At 34.2% G+C, this 18,200-nt stretch overlaps 1 long non-coding RNA gene across 1 annotated transcript in view; it reads left to right on the forward strand.

Moving 5' to 3' along the window:
• Positions 1–1,945: 1,945 nt before the first annotated feature.
• The window catches only part of LOC143686456 (uncharacterized), a 156,420-nt gene continuing 140,165 nt past the window's right edge, over positions 1,946–18,200 (forward strand). Inside the window, exon 1 of the long non-coding RNA XR_013177165.1 lies at positions 1,946–2,020. This is a non-coding gene — a long non-coding RNA (uncharacterized LOC143686456). The remainder of the gene's footprint in view (positions 2,021–18,200) is intronic.

The raw sequence follows: 18,200 nt of genomic DNA on the forward strand, positions 1-18,200 counted from the left end.
AAGAAGTGCTAATATTCAAAGGAAGGGAGGAAAGAGCAGTCTGATACTCATTGTAATAAATGAAAGCTAACCATTTGTAGGCTCTGAATCAATAGATCCACTGATTAATTCTATGAAGAGCATCTGATTGGCCGAACATGGGTCCCATTCTTTTTCTTTACCCTGACGCCTTGATTTAAATCTCTCAAAAGACTGCATCCAATAAGACAGGGAAAATGCCCACATCAAATTTGGGAAAGTGCTATATGAAGATGAGATAATAAATATTTGTTTGGCTAAACAATATGTACTACCAACGGCTTTCTAAATTGTTTAAAACTAATTTCATATTGACATTTCTTTGAGAAATAATCATTAACTCAAATTAAAATGTCATACTATCAGTGTCAGAACTTTGCAATGCGTATTCATTTCTATCATAGTCATAATATTCAATATACACAGATCAATAAAATTTGACAACATTACTTGAAGGAAGTGAGTTTTAGAATAATATTACATATTTTCACAGGGTTTGCATAAATTTATTTTTTATATTATAGTACATTGTTTTGATTCTGTAGTAAGATGCTTATCACCATATATATATATATATATGTGTGTGTGTGTGTGTGTGTGTGTGTGTGTATTTTAATTTGTAAGTTCTTAATAACACTGTGTGTGCACACCAACTGAAAATTTCACAGACATGCATGAAACAAGAAAAACAAGAGACAATAATTTATTGGACTCATTTGTTCATTAAATGGCACCTTACATTTTTATATAATTCCTTTGATATATAAATCTAAACCATACCTATAAAACTACTTCATTAGTCCACATAAGAAATATTAATCATATTGTGGTATAGCTGACCAGATAATTCTATTATTTTTAAATTATTCTCCATTAGACAGGTAAACCTTTTATTTTTATGATGGTAATGAAGACTACAACAAAAGCAAATTGTTTAGAACTCTCAAAATAGTGTCAAGGTGATACTGCTTTTATGGTCGTCTGTAAAATCATTGGTTTGGTTCATTTTTTTAAAAGTTTTTTTATTTTGAAATACTTTTAAACTTGTGGATGGTTATAAAAGTAATACAAGCACCTATGGAGAAACCCAACATAGCCCCACACTACCAAATACCTAAATCCACCAATTTTAACATTTTGACACTTTTGCCACATGATTTCATCTGCCTGTTCATCTATCCATCCATCCATCCATCTATCTATCTATCTATCTATCTATCTATCTATCTATCTATCTATCTATCTATCTGTCTGTCTGTCTGTCTGTCTGTCTGTCTGTCTGTCTGCCTGTCTGCCTGTCTGTCTGTATGTCTATCTATCTATCTGTCTATCGACCTATCATTTTCAGAACATTTGAACATCCCTAAGAATAAGATATACACTTTTGTAATCACCTTAAGGACATTTATGAAGTTAAAAAAATTTAATTTTGCTATAAAGATGACATTCAATATTCCATTTTTTTCTTATATCCTGATAATGTCCTTTTGAACCTTTTCTCCTCCATTCTTAAGTCACATCCAGCATCATGAATTGCATTTAATTGTCATCATCTCCTTAATTTTTCATTATTTCTCTATTTTTGATTTGGAAACATTTATACATAAATCCTTCAACCGTACACCCTTCCAAACACGCCATTCAGTGAGACGAATCACATTCACAGTGCTGCTTTTCCCTCTCACCATCTGTGCCAGTTTGAAACTGTCATGTGCCCCAGAAAAGCCATGTTCTTTAAACCTCCTTCAATATTGCTGTGTGGGAACTTTTTATTGTTTCCATGGAGATGTGACTCACCCATTGTGGGTGGTAACTTTTGATTAGATGGTTTCCATGGAGATACGTCTCCACCCATTCAAGGTAGAGTTGCATACTGGAGACTTTTAAGAGGGAACCACTTTGAAAAAAGCTTCAGTGCTGACAGAGCCCAGACAGCCAGAGAACTTTGGACATGCAGAAGGAAAACCCCCCTGGAGAAGCCTTATGAAATGAGGAGAGAAAGGTAGCAGATGTCTCCATGTGTCTTTCCTGCTGAGAGAGGTATTCTGAACCCATCTGCTTTTCTTGAATCAAGGTATCTTTGCCTGGATGCCTTAGTTTGTACATTTTTATAGCCTTAGAATTGTAAATTTGCAACTTAATAAATTGCCTTTTTAAAAGTCATTCCATTTCTGGTATTCCAGCAGCTTTAACAAACTAAAACACAATCTATTACTAGAACTTTCCCTCCACCCCAAACAAAAACCCTATACTTATTTTGCACTATCCACATTGCCTCTACACTCTACACCAAGGTAATTTATACTCTACTTTCTGTCTTTAAAGGTTTGCATATTTTATGATGGTTTTATGATCACCATGGGGCTTAAATTTAACAATCTAAATCTATAATAATCTTGTTTGCTTTGATATCAACTTAAAACTTCAATATCATAATAAACTATGTTCCTAAACCCCTCTGTCTCCCCATCTTTATGTAATTCTTGTCACAGATTACATATTTATACTTTATAAATCCAAAAATTTTGAATAATCATTACATTTTGTGTGTTTGCCTTTCAGATTCTATAGAAAATGGAGTTACAAATCAAAATATATAAAATATCAAAAATGCTGGTAATTTCATTACCCATGTCATCTTTCTCTCTCCCTCTCTCTCTATATACACATATACATATATATCATTTAAATATATATTTATAATTTATAAGTTATGAATAATGCTGCACAAATACCTGCTGAAAATTACTCAAACACTAATGAAACGACTAAAACAACAGACCATAATTTGTTGGAATCATTTGTTCAATAAATAGCACCTTACACATATGTATGGAGCTTGTATACATTGCCTTCAGGCAATGCCTAGTGTTCTTCACTTCAACCTTCAGAACCTCCCTTAGCATTTCCTGAAGGGCTGGTCTAGGGGCAGCGAAGTGCCTCAGCTTTTTCTATCTGGGATCTCTTAATTCCTCCCTCATTTTTGAAAGACAATTTTTCCAGATACAAAATTTTAGTTGAAGTTTTTGTTTTGTTTTTCATTTTTGTTTTTGTTTTTCTGCATTCAGCACTTTAAATAAAAATTTGAATAAGCAGCCTTCCCACAGCTTTTTTGCCACTATGGCTTCCAAGGAAAAATCAATATTGAGTCTCTCTGAGGCTTCTTTGCGCGTGACACATTGCTTCTCTCTTGCAGCTGTCAGAAATCTCTCTTTATTTCTGGCATTCAACAGTTTGATTATAGCATAGCACTGTGTAGGTCTATTTGGTTTTATCCTGAAGGAGTTTATTAAGCAACTTGGATGTTTATAGTCATGTCTTTTGTTAAATTTGGTAAGTTTCAGTCATTGTTTCTTCGAATATTATCTCTTTCCCTTTCTTACTTCTCCTTCATGGATTATTCCCATAATGCGTATTTGGAATCCTCAGACTCTATTCATTTTCTTCCTTCTCTGTTCTTTTTACTCCTCAGACTGGATGATTTCAATTGCCTTAACTTCAAGTTCACTGATTCTTTTTTCTGCCACTTCCAATCTGCTATTGAACCCTTCTAGAAAATATTTAAAGTTTCTGTTACTGTGGTTTTCATAATTTCCATCTCTCTTGATATTCTCTTTTTGTTCATCTGCCATTTTCTTGATTTCCTTTAGTTCTTTCTTCATGTTTTCCTTTAGCACTTTGGGCATTTGTAGGACCGTTCATTAAAAGCCCTTGTCTAGAATGTCCAAGGTTCTAATAGTCTTCAGCATTAGAGGTTTCTATAATCTTATCTGCCTAGGCTATCACCTCCCATTTCTTTGTATGTTTTGTTTAAACCTGGAAATTTTGATACTTTAATGTGTTATTGCTGGAACTTAGAATCTGATACATTCATTCCTTATGCTTTTATTCAGCTAGTGTTATGACAGAGCTTTCCTTGAGTGCCAAGAAAAGAAAATAATGATAAAGAATGAAGAAGAGAAAACAACTTCTCAAGTCCTTAAAGATTGATCTGCGTGATCTCCACCCAGGCTTATCCATCAAATGAATTTAGAAAATAGCTATAGACCAAACCATCAGAGTCTCCCTGATCTTTTCTGCACATGCATCCTGTTTTGGGCATGTGCATGTGACCCTAGGAATACCAGCTTTTTCTGGATGTCCCCTTTTCCATAGGAAAAAAATTTCTTATGATCCTGAGCACTGTGATATATGTTTAACAGCCAGCAGTCCCTTGCCCCAGACAGCACAACTTGACTGCTCTCCTACAGTGTTCTATAGACTGCAGGGCAAGTAATGGGGCTGTGAGTTCCTCAGACCAACACCAGAGTTACATGCTCCAAGTTTGTGCATGAGGTTACTCTTCTCTCTTTAGAGTTGGGATAAGGGATCTGCACTGGGTGTATGGGCCAGCTCCATAATGAGTCAGTCAAAGAATGGGGGAAGGGCCAGCCAGACACCATGAGGTTCTAGCACAATAAGTGGTCTTTCTCTTGGTTTGGTACTAGCCCTGTTATTACAATCCTTTAACTGTTTTCTATAGCTTTTAGAAAGATATTTCTAACAGCTGCTGCTAATTATTTGAAGCTTCTGTAGGGGGTAGAGCCCTGGATCATCTCACTGTACTGAATCATTATATTTTTAGTAAATTCAAACTTAACAGAAAAGTTTCTAGAATACAAGAAAGGACTCCTCCTTATTTTCCACCCAGTTTTCCCAATCATTTGCTTTAACATTCTCTCTCATGTACTTTCCCTACATACACAGACTTTTTTCTGAACTATTTTAGATTAAGTTCTAGATATATTGTTCCATTGCCTAGTATTTCTTAATTTCCTGAAAAAAAAAATTATGTTTTCTGTAGAACCATAATTCAACCACAGTAATATTTACATAATTCCACCATGGACTGTTCAGAGTTCACTGATTGGCTGCATAATGATTTCTATATTCCAGTCTCCAACCCAGGATCATGCACGCTATTTACCATATCTCTTTAGTTTCCTTCTGTCTGTAACCATTTCTCATCTTCCTTTGCCATCAATGGCATTCGAATATTCTTATATTTGTATATGTCTTTTTTCCCCAACTGGTTTTATTCTGGTAATATATATAAAACTAAATTTTCCCATTTTAACCACTTTCAAGTAAATAGTTCCATGGTAATTACAAATTCACAATGTGGGGCTACCATCACCATCATCTATTACCAAACGTTTCCCAGTCTTCTCTTTTCTTTAGTAGCCTTGGTACTTTTTTTTTTCTTGGAGTACTTTAAGTTTCTTAGAAGAATGTCTCTCAAATTGTGTTTTTCTGGTGTTTTCTCAAAATTAGAGTCAAATTATACAGTTTATACATGAATACACAATAGCAATGCTGCATTCATTTCACTGCATTTTATCAGAAATCACACAATTTTGACATTCTAGTGTTGGTGAGGTTAATTTTGGTCACATGTTTAAAATGGTGGCTACCAGATTTCTTCACTGAAAATTTATTCATGAGTTATTTGTACTTATTAATTATTAAATAGTAAGCATTCTGAGGGGATTTTTAAGCATGTATTTTAATTGTCCCTTAAATTAGTTATAACTGTGTATTTGTTAAATGATGATTCTCTATTTTCTTTCTTTAATTACTTCAAGTAAAATATAAAACCATATTTTCCATAAGCTCCCCATCCTTGGATTTATTTTTGTTATTTTGATATGTATGTATAAATACAGGATAGTTATAACATTATATATGTGTAATAAATGCATCAATACAGTGACATATAATATCTGCTTATAAATGGTATGACTACTTAAAGACTTTAATATTTCTAGTGCTTTTCATTCATTTATATAAACATGAGTTGGAAAGTATCCTTAAGCCTAAAATATTTCCTTAAATATTACTTGTAGTAGAGATATGCTGGCTAAAATTTTTACCTTAGTTTTGGTATCTGAGACTGTCTTTAATCTGCCTTTATTTATAAAGGATGGTTTCACTGTACATATAATTTTTGGCTGTGATTCTTTTTCTTTTACCACTTTGAATTTTTTCTCCAATGCTTTCTGGCTTCCTTTGTTCTGGGGAGAAGTAAAATGTTAATCACATAATTGTTTACCTAATGTGTCTTTTCTATCTGACCACTTCCAAAATTTTCTCTCTTTGTTAAATTTTTTGGCTCATAGAAGTTTGATGCTAATATCCTGAGAATTTTCCTTTTTAAATCGAATGCACTTTATTGGATTTCTTGGTCATGTGAATATATTCTACCAAATTTTTAAAAATTTTAATCAGTATTTATTGTAGTTTGCTAGCTGGCAGAATGCAATACACCAGGAACAGAATGGCTTTTAAAAGGGAAATTTAGTAAGTTGCTTGTTTACAGTTCTAAGGCCAAGAAAATGTCCCAATTAAAACAAGTCTACAGAAATGTCCTATCAGAGGCATCCAGGGAAAGATACCTTGGTTCAAGAAGGCCAGTGAAGTTCAAGGTTCCTCTCTCAAGTGAGAAGGCACATGGTGAACACAGTCAAGTTTCTCTCTCATCTGAAAGGGCATGTGGCGAACTTGGCATCATCTGCTAGCTTCCCCTCCTGGCTTCCTGTTTCATGAAGCTCCCCGGGAGGCATTTTCCTTCTTCATCTCCAAAGGTCACCGGCTGGTGGACTCTGCTTCTCATGGCTATGTTGTTCTGCTCTGTGCTCTCTGAATCTCTCTCATTCTCCAAAATGTTTCCTCTTTTATAGGATTCCAGTAAACTAATCAAGACCCACTGAAAAGGGTGGAAAAACGCCTCCATCCAATCCAGTTTAACAACTCTTGATTAAATCACATCTCCAGGGAGATGATCTAATTACAGATTCAAACATTCAATACTAATTAAGAATTAGAAGAAACAGCTGCCTTTACAAAATGAGTTTAAGATTAAAACATGGCTTTTCTAGGGTACATAACATCATTTCAAACCAGCGCAGTATTTTTTCAAATTTTTTATTTATTTCCCTTTCTCTCTTGTCTATCTTGCTGGAATTCCAATCACTCATATGCTGGATCATTTAATTCTGCCCATTTCTGAGGTTCTGTTTATTTTTCTTCAATTCTCTTTAGTTCCTGAATATTTTAAATTAGGTAATTTCTTTTTATCTCTTCAAGTGTACTGGTTATTATTATTCTCATCTCAAATCTCATGTTGAGGCCACATAGTAAATTTTCCATTACAGTTACAGTACTTTTCAACTCTAAAGTTTCCATTTTTTAAAGTTTTCTTTTAGTGGCAATGTCTCCCAATGCTCACTTATAAAGACTACTTATTATTAAATTATTTGAATGTATTTCCCAATAAATACTTGAATATGTATAATAGCTATTCATGAAGTCTTCATCAACCAAATGCAATCTGTGTTTCCGCTCAGGGTCAGTTTCTGCCTTTTCCTCATTAAGACTCTTATTTTGCTGTTTCTTTACATTTCTCGTAATTTCTGGTTGATATATGCTCATTATAAATAATACCTTGCAGTGATTCTGCATTTTGCTATGTTCTGTGGAATGTTGATTTGGGGTGTACTAAGAAGTTAATTTTCCTGGACTCAGGCTTCAAACTTTATCTTTCCTGAAGTGTGCTACTGATAGCATTACTCAGTTCTAAAATCTTCCAGCTCCTGCTCTTATAGCCTAAATTTCTAGGTTTCTCTCCTGTGCCTGTGTATTTTGATAGTCAACCAAATATTTTTACAAATATTGGTAACAGATTTGGGACTCGTGCTTTGTACAGTTACCTTGCTTCTAGAGATACTTACTCTTTCCAGATTATTTTCAAGCCATGGATTTATTGTTCTGTTTCTCAAGCCAGTAAGCCCACAGAACTTCCTGATGCCACTCTATGGGTCAAGGTGGATTCCTTTCATTGTTCTTCCTGTTTTATCAGCTGGACTCTTGCAGTAGCCCAAACACATACATGACTTAATAGTCAGCCTAGGATCTGGGTAGAATTTATCTTTAGATTTCAGGTCCTACTCCTTCTAGGCTTCCTTTGCTTCCAAGTTTTCACCTTATATTTTCTAGATGCTCTCCCTGAAATGAACTGTTTTCTGCCACCTTGAGCCAGTAAGTCTGTAGTTTTTTGCTAATATTTTTCTCTGCTGTTGCTGTGGAGAATTAGGGAGAACACACAGGCAAGAAAATCACAAACCCACGAGTCTTTCTTTTTTCCACTTGCAGTGTCTCAATAGTAAACTATCCTCTTTCTTCTGTTTGACTTCAGAGCAAACAATTTATAATTGTATATACAGGAAATTTCACATGATCACTTCAACTGTTCATGCTTATCAAAAGCTTAGATAAGAACTATTAAATGCTTACTTTTTACAACATGCTATAAAAAGTTTGATTTTTACTTTTGCGCACAATTAACTGTAAATACATGCATTGTTCTTTGTAATTTCCTTGTGAACTCTCCAGTATCATTAGAAACCCTGAGAGATTCCTCGAAGTTAGGGCCAAACAGTATGGATTAGTTTGCTCTAACTTGGCTGGATTTAACTTTTTGGCATTCAATGTCTATTCCAAACCCTTTCAATTATCTTTTTCTCTATTACAATGTCTGAAAAGCTAAAACTACCTATTTTCAACCCCTGTATCGCTGGCATTATGGGTAAGAGTAAGGACAAAGGATGTGAATGTTTACAAAGGCTTAAAGTGACATTCTAGTCTCTAGTCAAACAGCTCAGAGATGTGAGAAACAGTGGCATCTGATGACAGCTGTGACAGCAGCAGTAGCAACTTCCTGGCAAAAGGATTATAGCCATAGCTCTGTAGCTTTGCAAAATAACCGGATGGTTGTACTTAAGACTTCTATACTCTCAGGACACTTGTGGAATACCTTCCCCTTGAATATGGGTTGAACCTATGGTTTGCTTTTAAATACCAAATATAAAGTTGATATAGATTCCTTTGATTGTGCTATGTTATATATAAAAGATCAGAGGGCCTCATTGATTAGATTCTGTTATGTAAGGCTCCTTCTTACTGAACCGAGGGAAAAGAACCTACCTGCCATCTTGTGAGATGGGCACATTCTAGGTACTGCACAGGTGGCCTTTAGCTGCTGAGAGCAGTGCCTGGCCGACAACCAAGAAAATAGAAACCTGTTTTACAATGAATCCTGCCAAAAACCTGAGGGAACCTGAGCCTCAGTGCTTTTCTATTTGACCCTTGATTGAAGCCTTGTGAGACCCCAATTAGATGGCGAAGTTAAACTCTGCCTGTACTCCTGACCATGAAAACTGAGATAAAAGTGCGTGTTGTTTTAAGCTATTAATTTTGTGTTAATTTTGACCTTGCAATGGAACAGTTTTGATAGCAAAGCTGGGAATGATGACTGCAAAGCCCCAGTCAAACCAAATGACACAAACAGAGAAAAAAATAGATTTAGAGATGGATGTATGAATTAAGCTGAGTCGATCAAAATCCTCTTTAAGATATTTCTGCCAGAGCAGACAAAGCATGTTCTAATAAATCCTTCTACATCAGTCATCATGTCCCCTGGAAAGAATGAAAAAAAACTGAAAATATTTTTACACGTCTTTTATCCAGCCACATCCAAACAACCTCTCATCATTGTACCCTAGGATTCTATAGTTGCATAATAAATATATGACTTGCAAATTAAAGAATCATTGGTAATATAAAGACTGAAGACTTTGTTCTATTTTCCCAGCATAGCTTTTAGAGCAGTAAATTCTGGCTGAGTGAACCTGCATACAATTTACTAAACCCCTAGATGCAATTGACTTCTGTATCTATCCACATTATGTTTTCCCTAGCAATGTACTCTGCTGCCTACATTCCTTTTTATCTAATTCCTACCAATTCTTCAATGATCTGAGCTGAAGTTATCTGTCCTTTGAATGTCTCTCCCAAATGTTCAAAATAAATTCCTAGAACAATTTTACCTTGCTTTTGGAAATTAAATCTCCTTTTTGAAATTTGTAAAATTGTCTTTCAGCCTTAGTACATGATATTTTTTTTTGCAATTTTTCCAAGCTTGTTTGAAGAGGATAATGTTCTATGTTTATATGCTTTCAAACATATTTTTGTTATCATTTAAATGTGTAATTAAAATTATTTTTAATTAGTGTTGATATTCGTAAGTGGTTTAAATTTGAAATTTGGGGAAATGTATGGTTATAAATATATTTTTAATAAAAAAATATGATATCATCCTAACTTTCAAAACCGGATAATTTTCTATATTCCAAGATACTGTAATGGGATATAAAATATTTCCTCTCACTATTCACTAGATAGGGATTTCATTTGATATATCTTGGTAACTTTTGTCTTCTAATTTGTGTCCAAATGAAAAGTATTTAATTTGTACTCAGTACATGTTTGGCATATAAGATAAATAAAAGCTAAGGAAATAGTATGAATAGCTCAGTATTGAACAGCCTAGTAAAAACATCTCTTGGTGATAACATATAGGGCTTAACATGAAGTTAATAATATCAATGAATTAATCTGCTGAGCTACTAGAGAGAACAAAAGTCATATGATGACAGCAGTTTTGCAATGTATATTCATAATGATATTTTTAAACCAAACTTTAGGAGTTTACGTCATTGACATATATTTCACTTTCTGATGATGTGTGTTCTATAAGGGCAGGAGCTTAGTACATTTTGTTCACTACTCTATCCCAGCATCTATTCCTAGTATATTTTAGGCACGCAATAAACATTGGTGAAATGGATTGAATGATCAATCACTGCATCACTGAATAGAAAATAAATTATAGAATAATTTGCTATAAATGTGTTCCTTATTTGATACATGAATTTCTGGATGTTATTTAAAGCAGCAAAATCAAAATCAACTTGCCCATTTGAAGGTCATTTATTTTATTTATTTGCAAAAAGTCTGAGTTTATATTAAGAACGTTTAACTCCTTAACCCTGACTTCTGGCATTTTTATATTTATGATTCACTTAGTCTTCAATCACAGTATGCCAATCACCAGGTCATCATCTTTCATTCAAAATGAATTGCCTATCTAGTCTTTCTCATTCTGTCAATAACAGTGTGGTTTTCCTAGCCATCTATTTCTGCAAACTTCTGGTAAGTTTCAAATGTATTCCTGCTAGATCACATCCATTTAATTTTCCTAAACTTTGAGGACATCTGCAATCCATGTTTATTTTGACAACAATCCGATTAGGCATTGCTGAACTAGTATACAAATGGGGGGTTGGTGAGTCACTACCACAAGGGAAGATTAAATAACCATTATTCAGACCCAGATCCCCTTCAAACTTCCCCATTACCTCCTTCTACGGTGTTCACCCACATATACTTCTTTTTTCCGATGCCTGATAACACTTTTGATCTCCTGTCATTTAAGCCTATAAAACTTGTAACAGAATTGTTTCACTTGCGTTTATTGTGTTCTCTCAGAGATGTAGGAAATTCTTTGCTATTCTCAGACTAAGCCTTTCTCAGGCTGCCTCTGAAAGGTGAAAATGTGTAGCATTTTCTATCTACTACATTCCTTCCTGACAATTCCATTCTGAGCAATTATCGTGCTTAATGTGTACACAACATAGGAATATAGTGAAGTCCTTAATAGGCATAGGCAAGCTCCCAGTACAGTGGAAATGTCCATTGAAGGCAGTTCTAGGTATCAGACTAGGGTGTTTATCATTAACTTCCACAAACTCAGTTTAGCTGGTAAGATATATAAGGAAACGGCAATTTCAAGAGAATCTGATAGAGGCATATAATGGGTGCTATATCTATAAGGAAGATCAAAAATTAAAGAGGAAAATTTAAAAGCCTTTTTAGAGGGGTTTCATATTTTTATTTAGATAAAATTCACAATTTTAACCATTTAAACTTGAACAATTCTGTGGGTTTTAGTTTATTCACAATACTGTGCAATGATTATCACTTTCAAATCTCAAGAAAGTTCACTAACTCCCAAAAGAAACACCATACTTTTTAAGGAGTAATTCCCCATTTTCCATTCCCCCCAGCTCATGGCAGACACTACTTTGTGTATCTGTGAATTCACCTATTCTGGACATTTCACATATATAGAATCATAAAATATGTGGCTTTGTGTTTCTCAATTATTTCTCTTAATGTAAAGTTTTCAAGATTCATCCATGATATAGCATATGTAAGACCTTTTTATGGCTAATAGTCCACTGTATGGATAAAGTACAATCTGCTCATATCAGTTCATCTCTCAATCTACATTTGGGGTATTTCTACTTTTGACTATTGTTATGGACATTTATGTACAAATATTTGTTTGAGAACCTGTTTTCAAGTCTTTGGAATATATATCTAGCAGTGAAATACATGGCAATTCTTTGTTTAAATTTTTGAGGCACTGCCCAGATGTTTTCCACAGCAGATGTACCACTTTATATTTACGCCAGTAGTATATATGATGGTTCCAATTTCTCTACATCCTCAACAACATTGATTATTTGTGCGAGTGTATATGTGGGTTTTATTTTATTATAGCCTTCCTAGTAGTGTGAAATGGTATCATTATATTTTAGAGTTGCATTTCCCTCATGACAAAGAATGCAGAACATATTTTCATCTATTTATTGGCCACTTGTATATATTCTTTGAAGTAATGTGTATTTAAATCCTTCATCTATTTTTTTAGGCTGTCATTTTATTGTTCAGTTGTAAGAGTTCTTCATATATTCTATTATACATCCTTATCAGAATCATAATATTCAATTTTTTCTCACATTCTACTGGTTGCCTTTTCACTTACTTTATAGTGCCATGTATGAAAAAAATTTTTATTTTAATGAAGTCAGCAAATTTATCTATTTTTCCCTTTGTGCTTGGGCTGTGGGTGTCATATCAAGAAACTGTTAACTAATACAAAGTCACTAAGACTTATTTCTAAGAGTTTTATAACATTTACATTGAGGTCTGTGGTCCATTGTAAATTAATGTTTGCATGTTGTGTGAGGTAGGAACCCAACTTCACTTTTTTTTTTACCTGTGTCTATTCAATTTCCCAGTACCACTTATTGCAAAGAGTATTCTTTCATCCATCACATGGTAATGACACCCTTGTCAAAAATCAATTATCCTTACCCACCACCTGGCAAACCCAGGTTCAATTCTTGGCTGATGTACTTTCCTCCTCCTTCAACACACACAAAAATAAAATTCAACAAATAGTGCTCCAATAATGGGATGCTCACATGGGAACAGTATGAATTTTGACCCCACCATACAGTATACAAAAAAAAAATCAATTATCATAGATGTATTGGACACTGAATTATTTTGTATCAGTCTATTCATCTACACTTATGCCACAATTCTTTTTATTAATTCTATATTGTGCTTTGAAATTGGAAAGTGTGAGTGTTCCAACTCTGCTCTATTTCAAAATTGCTTTGATTATTAAGGGTCCTTTGAAATTCTAAATCATTTTAGGAAAAGCTTGTTTATTGCTCAAAAAAGTATAGTTTGAATTTTAATAAGGATTATGTTTAGTTTGTAGGTCAATGTGGTGAGTTATTGCCATTTTAACAGTATTAACACTTACATTTCATGAACACAGAATGTCTTTCCATTTAAGTCTCTAATTTCTTTCTCTGATGTTAACAAAGGAAATGCGATACAAGTCTTGCATTTCTTTTGTTTAATTTGCCCCTATGTATTTTATTCTTTTTCATGCTATTATAAATAGCTTTCTTTCTTTAATTTCATTTTAACATGGTTCATTGCTAATGTATTGAAGTACAACTGAGTTTTTATATTGATCTTTTATTGTGCAATTTTGTTGAATTTTTATTAGGTCTAATTGCTGAATAGTCAATTTGTTATATTAAATATAAATAACCTGAGAATAGAGATATTCTTATTTGTTCCTTTCCAATTTGAATGCTTATCTTTTTTTTTTTTCTTGACCAATTTCTCTGGATAGAACTTCTAGTACAATGTTTCATAGAAGTGGTGAGAATAAATGTCCTTCATTTGTTTTTTATCTTAGGGAGAATACATTCAGTCTTTCACCTGTAAGTATGATGTTGTGTGAATTCTTCATAGATGCTTTTATCAGTAAAGGAAGTTCCCTCTATTCCTAGTTTGTTGGGTGTTTTTAATATGAAAGGGTGTTGAATTATAGTTCTGATTTCTTGAGATCATTATGTTGTTTCATTCTTCACTCTATTTATATAATGTATTACACTGCTTGATTTTCACATGTTGAACTATCCTTGCATTCTTTGGAGAAATCCCACTATTCCAATGTATTCTGCTAGCCATTATTTCATTGAGGATTTTGTATCACTACTCATAAGGAATGTTGGTGTGCAGCTGATTCTCTAGTTATATTTTATCAGACTTTGGTATTATAGGAATACTGACCTCATAGAATGATTAGGCTATTTTTCTCTCTTTTAGATTTTGGAAGATTCTTGAGGTTTAGTATTTGTTCTTCTTTAAATGTGTGGTGGAACTCACCAGTGAAGCCATCTGATCCTGGACTTTTCTTTGCTGTAAGTTTTTGGATTACTGATTTGATTTCTTTGCTTGTATAAGCAATTCAGATTTTATAATATCTCTTTGAATTTGCCCACTTTATTTATGTAATTTGTTGATGTAAAATTGTTCATATTAATCTTTGACAGTCATATAAATTTTTTGTATAGTCAGTATAATTCCCCTGCTTTCATCATGATTTTACAAATTTGAGCCTTTCTTTATTTCTTGGTCGTCTATCTAAAGGTTTGTTAATTTTGTATTTGTTGATATTCTCTATTGTATTTCAATTCTCTATATCATTTGTATCTACCATGTTTTTGTTATTTTCTTCCTTCTGCTTGTGTAGGATTTAGTTTGGTCTCTCTTGCTCTTCAAATTTCTTAAAGTAAAAGGTCCAGTATCTACAACTATAAATTTCCCACTAAGCAGTGATTTTCCTGAAACATGTATGTTTTGGTATGTTATGCTTTTATTTTTGTTATCTAGCAATATATTGCAATATCTTCTTTGACTCACTGATTATTTAGAAATATTTCGATTAATTTTCAGGTATGGGTGAATTTTCCAAATTTTCTTATTGATTTTTAATTTTATCCCTTTGAGATCATATAGCATAAGTTGCATGATTTCAGTCTTTTTAATTTGTTGATACTTGTTCTGCGGCCTAGTTTTATCCCATTATATGGTTTCTCAGTATGTATCTCTTTGAATGTAACTTACAGGAACTTTGTGGTTCTCTTGGATATATATGTAGGTTACTGTTTTACATCATATCTTGGAAGTTCTCAGCCATCTGTTTTCAACTTTTCCCTCTACACCTTTTTCTCTCTCTGTGTTCCTTCTGGGTTTTCCATTGATATGCTTGATGGTGTCTACAAACTTCTTAGGATGTGTTCATTTTTCTTTATTCTATTACTTTCTATTCCTTAGACTAGAAAATAGCAATGGACCTATATTCAGTTTGCTGATTCTTTCTTCTGCCTGTTCAAATCTGCAGCTGAGTTCCTCTAATTTTTTCTTTTAATTTCAGCTATGATAATTTTCAGCTCCAGATTTAAATTTGGTTCCTTTTTAAAATTTCTGTCTCTTTATTGATTTTATTTATTTGGTGAAACATCATTTTCATGATATACTTGTGGTTGTTGTTCTTTGAACATGATTCTTTAAGCCCTTTGAATATATTTTTAGAGCTTATTTAGCTGTGCCAAGTAAGTTCAATGTCTGGTTTTCCTCAGGGACAATTTCTATTTATTGCTTTTATTTCCTGTGCATGGTCCATGCTTCATGCTTTCCAATTTCTTTGCATTCTACTTTAGTTTACTAATGCTGCAATATACCAGAAGTGGCTTGACTTTTATAAAGAGGATTTATTAAGTTACAGGTTTATAGTTCTAAGCTCTTAAAAATGTCAAAACTAAGCCATCCAGGAAAAAAATCCTTGATTCCAAAGAAAGGGCTGAATGGCATACTGGTTTCCTCTGTCTCATGGGAAGCCACGTGGCTAGTGTCTGAGGTGCTTGCTCCTGTCTCATTGTTTTGTACTTCTGATTCCACTGGCTTACTCTTTAAGTATCTGTTGGCCCTCACTTAGCTGCCTCAGGGCTAAACTCTGGGTTTCATCTCTTAGCTTAGCGCCTTATGGAGAGACACATGCCAATGTCTGCTGGTTTCTGGTTCCTGTCTAGCTTCTGTTGGCTCTCTCAGCGACTGGTATCTCCTGGGGCTTCCATATTTCTAAACATCTGCATCTGAGCTTTCTCCATCAGTGTTCCAAGCATTTACAAATGTCTGCAAATGTACCAGCTCTGGAGCAACTCCAGTAAATTAATCAAGACCCACCTTGGATGGGTGGAGTCACATCTCCATCTAATCAAAAGGTCACACCCACTATTGGATGTGTCGCATCTCCGTGGAAGTAACCAATCAAAGGTTCCACCCTACAATACTGGATCAGGATTAGAGTAACATGGCTTTTCTGGGGTACATAACAATTTCAAACCAGCACACATGCCTTTATTTTTTGTTGTTGTTGAATTGTTGGAAGCAGGGCATTTTGAATATTATAATGTGACAATATGGAAATTAGTTCATCTCTCCTCTCTAGGGTTTGTTTTTTGCTATTTATTGTATTTGTTGCAGTTTGCTTTGTGATTTTTCTTAATTAATTTTATTAAGTCTCTATTCTTTGTCATGTATGGCTTCTAGAATGTCTGTTCTATATGCTAAGTAGTCGGTTAGAGATTGGACAGAGATTTCCTTAAACACTTGAAAACAATAAATTCCCCAGTCTTAGTCAAAAGGCACTGGAGCATGCCTTTGATACTCAGCCAGGCAGATTATAAATCTGCCTTGACCTTCACTACCTGTTTCTGCGGAGCCTGAAGGTGAGCTAGAGGTGAAAGCTTAAAGACTCACCTCTTATTTCCTGAGCATGCCCAAGACCCTCTTAATTTTCAGGAAAATTTCAGAGATTTTCGAAAGCCTTACTCCCAGAGCATTCCATTTCCCAAAGTTTGAGAGTTTGGTTAGTCTATTGTTTGTTCATACTGTTATCCATTGCCCCCAGATAAATGAAATTAATAGCTTTGCCTGTAGATGTTGTTGACATACATGCCCCAGGGTTGCTGGCTCATCATTAGAAGTTTCTAGTTAGGCTCAAAGTCCTTTCAACTGGTCTTCCAGGATCCACCGAACAGGTCAAAACAAGCAACCACATTTCCATGCAAATGAATTCCATTCTGCTTCTCTAGAACTAGTACTTGCCCAGAGAATATGGGCTGTCTTCTTCAAACCCATGGCAAAGCCAGACAACAGGGGATGAGGACAGGATAAATTAAAATGCTACAAATAGCTCTGTTCATAAGAAGATTCGGCTGTTTTTTTGAATTGCGTTCACCTCTTGGATGCAAGACTTTGATTAGCTTCCAGAATTCTAAAACAATGGAGTCTGACAATTTTTGCCAGCTTTTTCATTGACTGTATGGGAGATTGAATTTTGGATATCCTTACTACATTTTTGCTGACATTATTAAGAAACCTTTTGAGAAGATGTTGTCTCTAAGCTTGGTTTGAAAGAATCAGCAGAAATTAGTCAGGTAAAGAAGGTAAGAGGAAAAGTAGAGAAAGCAATGTTTAAAAGGCCCATAAGCACAAGAAGGAGCATGGCACATGCTGATAAATGCCTCTAGTTCAGTGAGACTGGAAACAGGGTGTAATAAAAAGTAAAAAATGCATGCATTTTTGCAAGAAATAGGATATTTGGCTCTCTTTATGCCATACTGTATTTGACTTAATTTGGACAATGTGGACTGAAAGATTTAAAGCAGATTTGTTCAATCATTTCTGTAAGTATTGTAGAAGATAGACGATTCAAGAATCAATTTAGGCACGGAATCTATTTAGAAGATTAATAACCAATCAAGAGAAGAAAAGATGATAAACCAAACTTAGAATGTCACTGTTGAAAGAAAACAATGTACAGGGAGATATTTAGGAGATAAATTTTATAAACATCGATGTCCAATTCCTTGAGTGTGGGAAGGGAGGGAGGGAGCACATGGCAGTGGCAAAAAGGTGAGGAAAATGCTAATATTTTGGGATCAGAAAGTTGAGACTATATTGGTGCAATTCATAAAGATCAAGAATACTGAATATGAAATGAGTTGGGAGAATGTCAGGAGAGG

Source organism: Tamandua tetradactyla, chromosome 6, assembly GCF_023851605.1.
Source record: "Tamandua tetradactyla isolate mTamTet1 chromosome 6, mTamTet1.pri, whole genome shotgun sequence".
Classification (NCBI taxonomy): domain Eukaryota; kingdom Metazoa; phylum Chordata; class Mammalia; order Pilosa; family Myrmecophagidae; genus Tamandua; species Tamandua tetradactyla.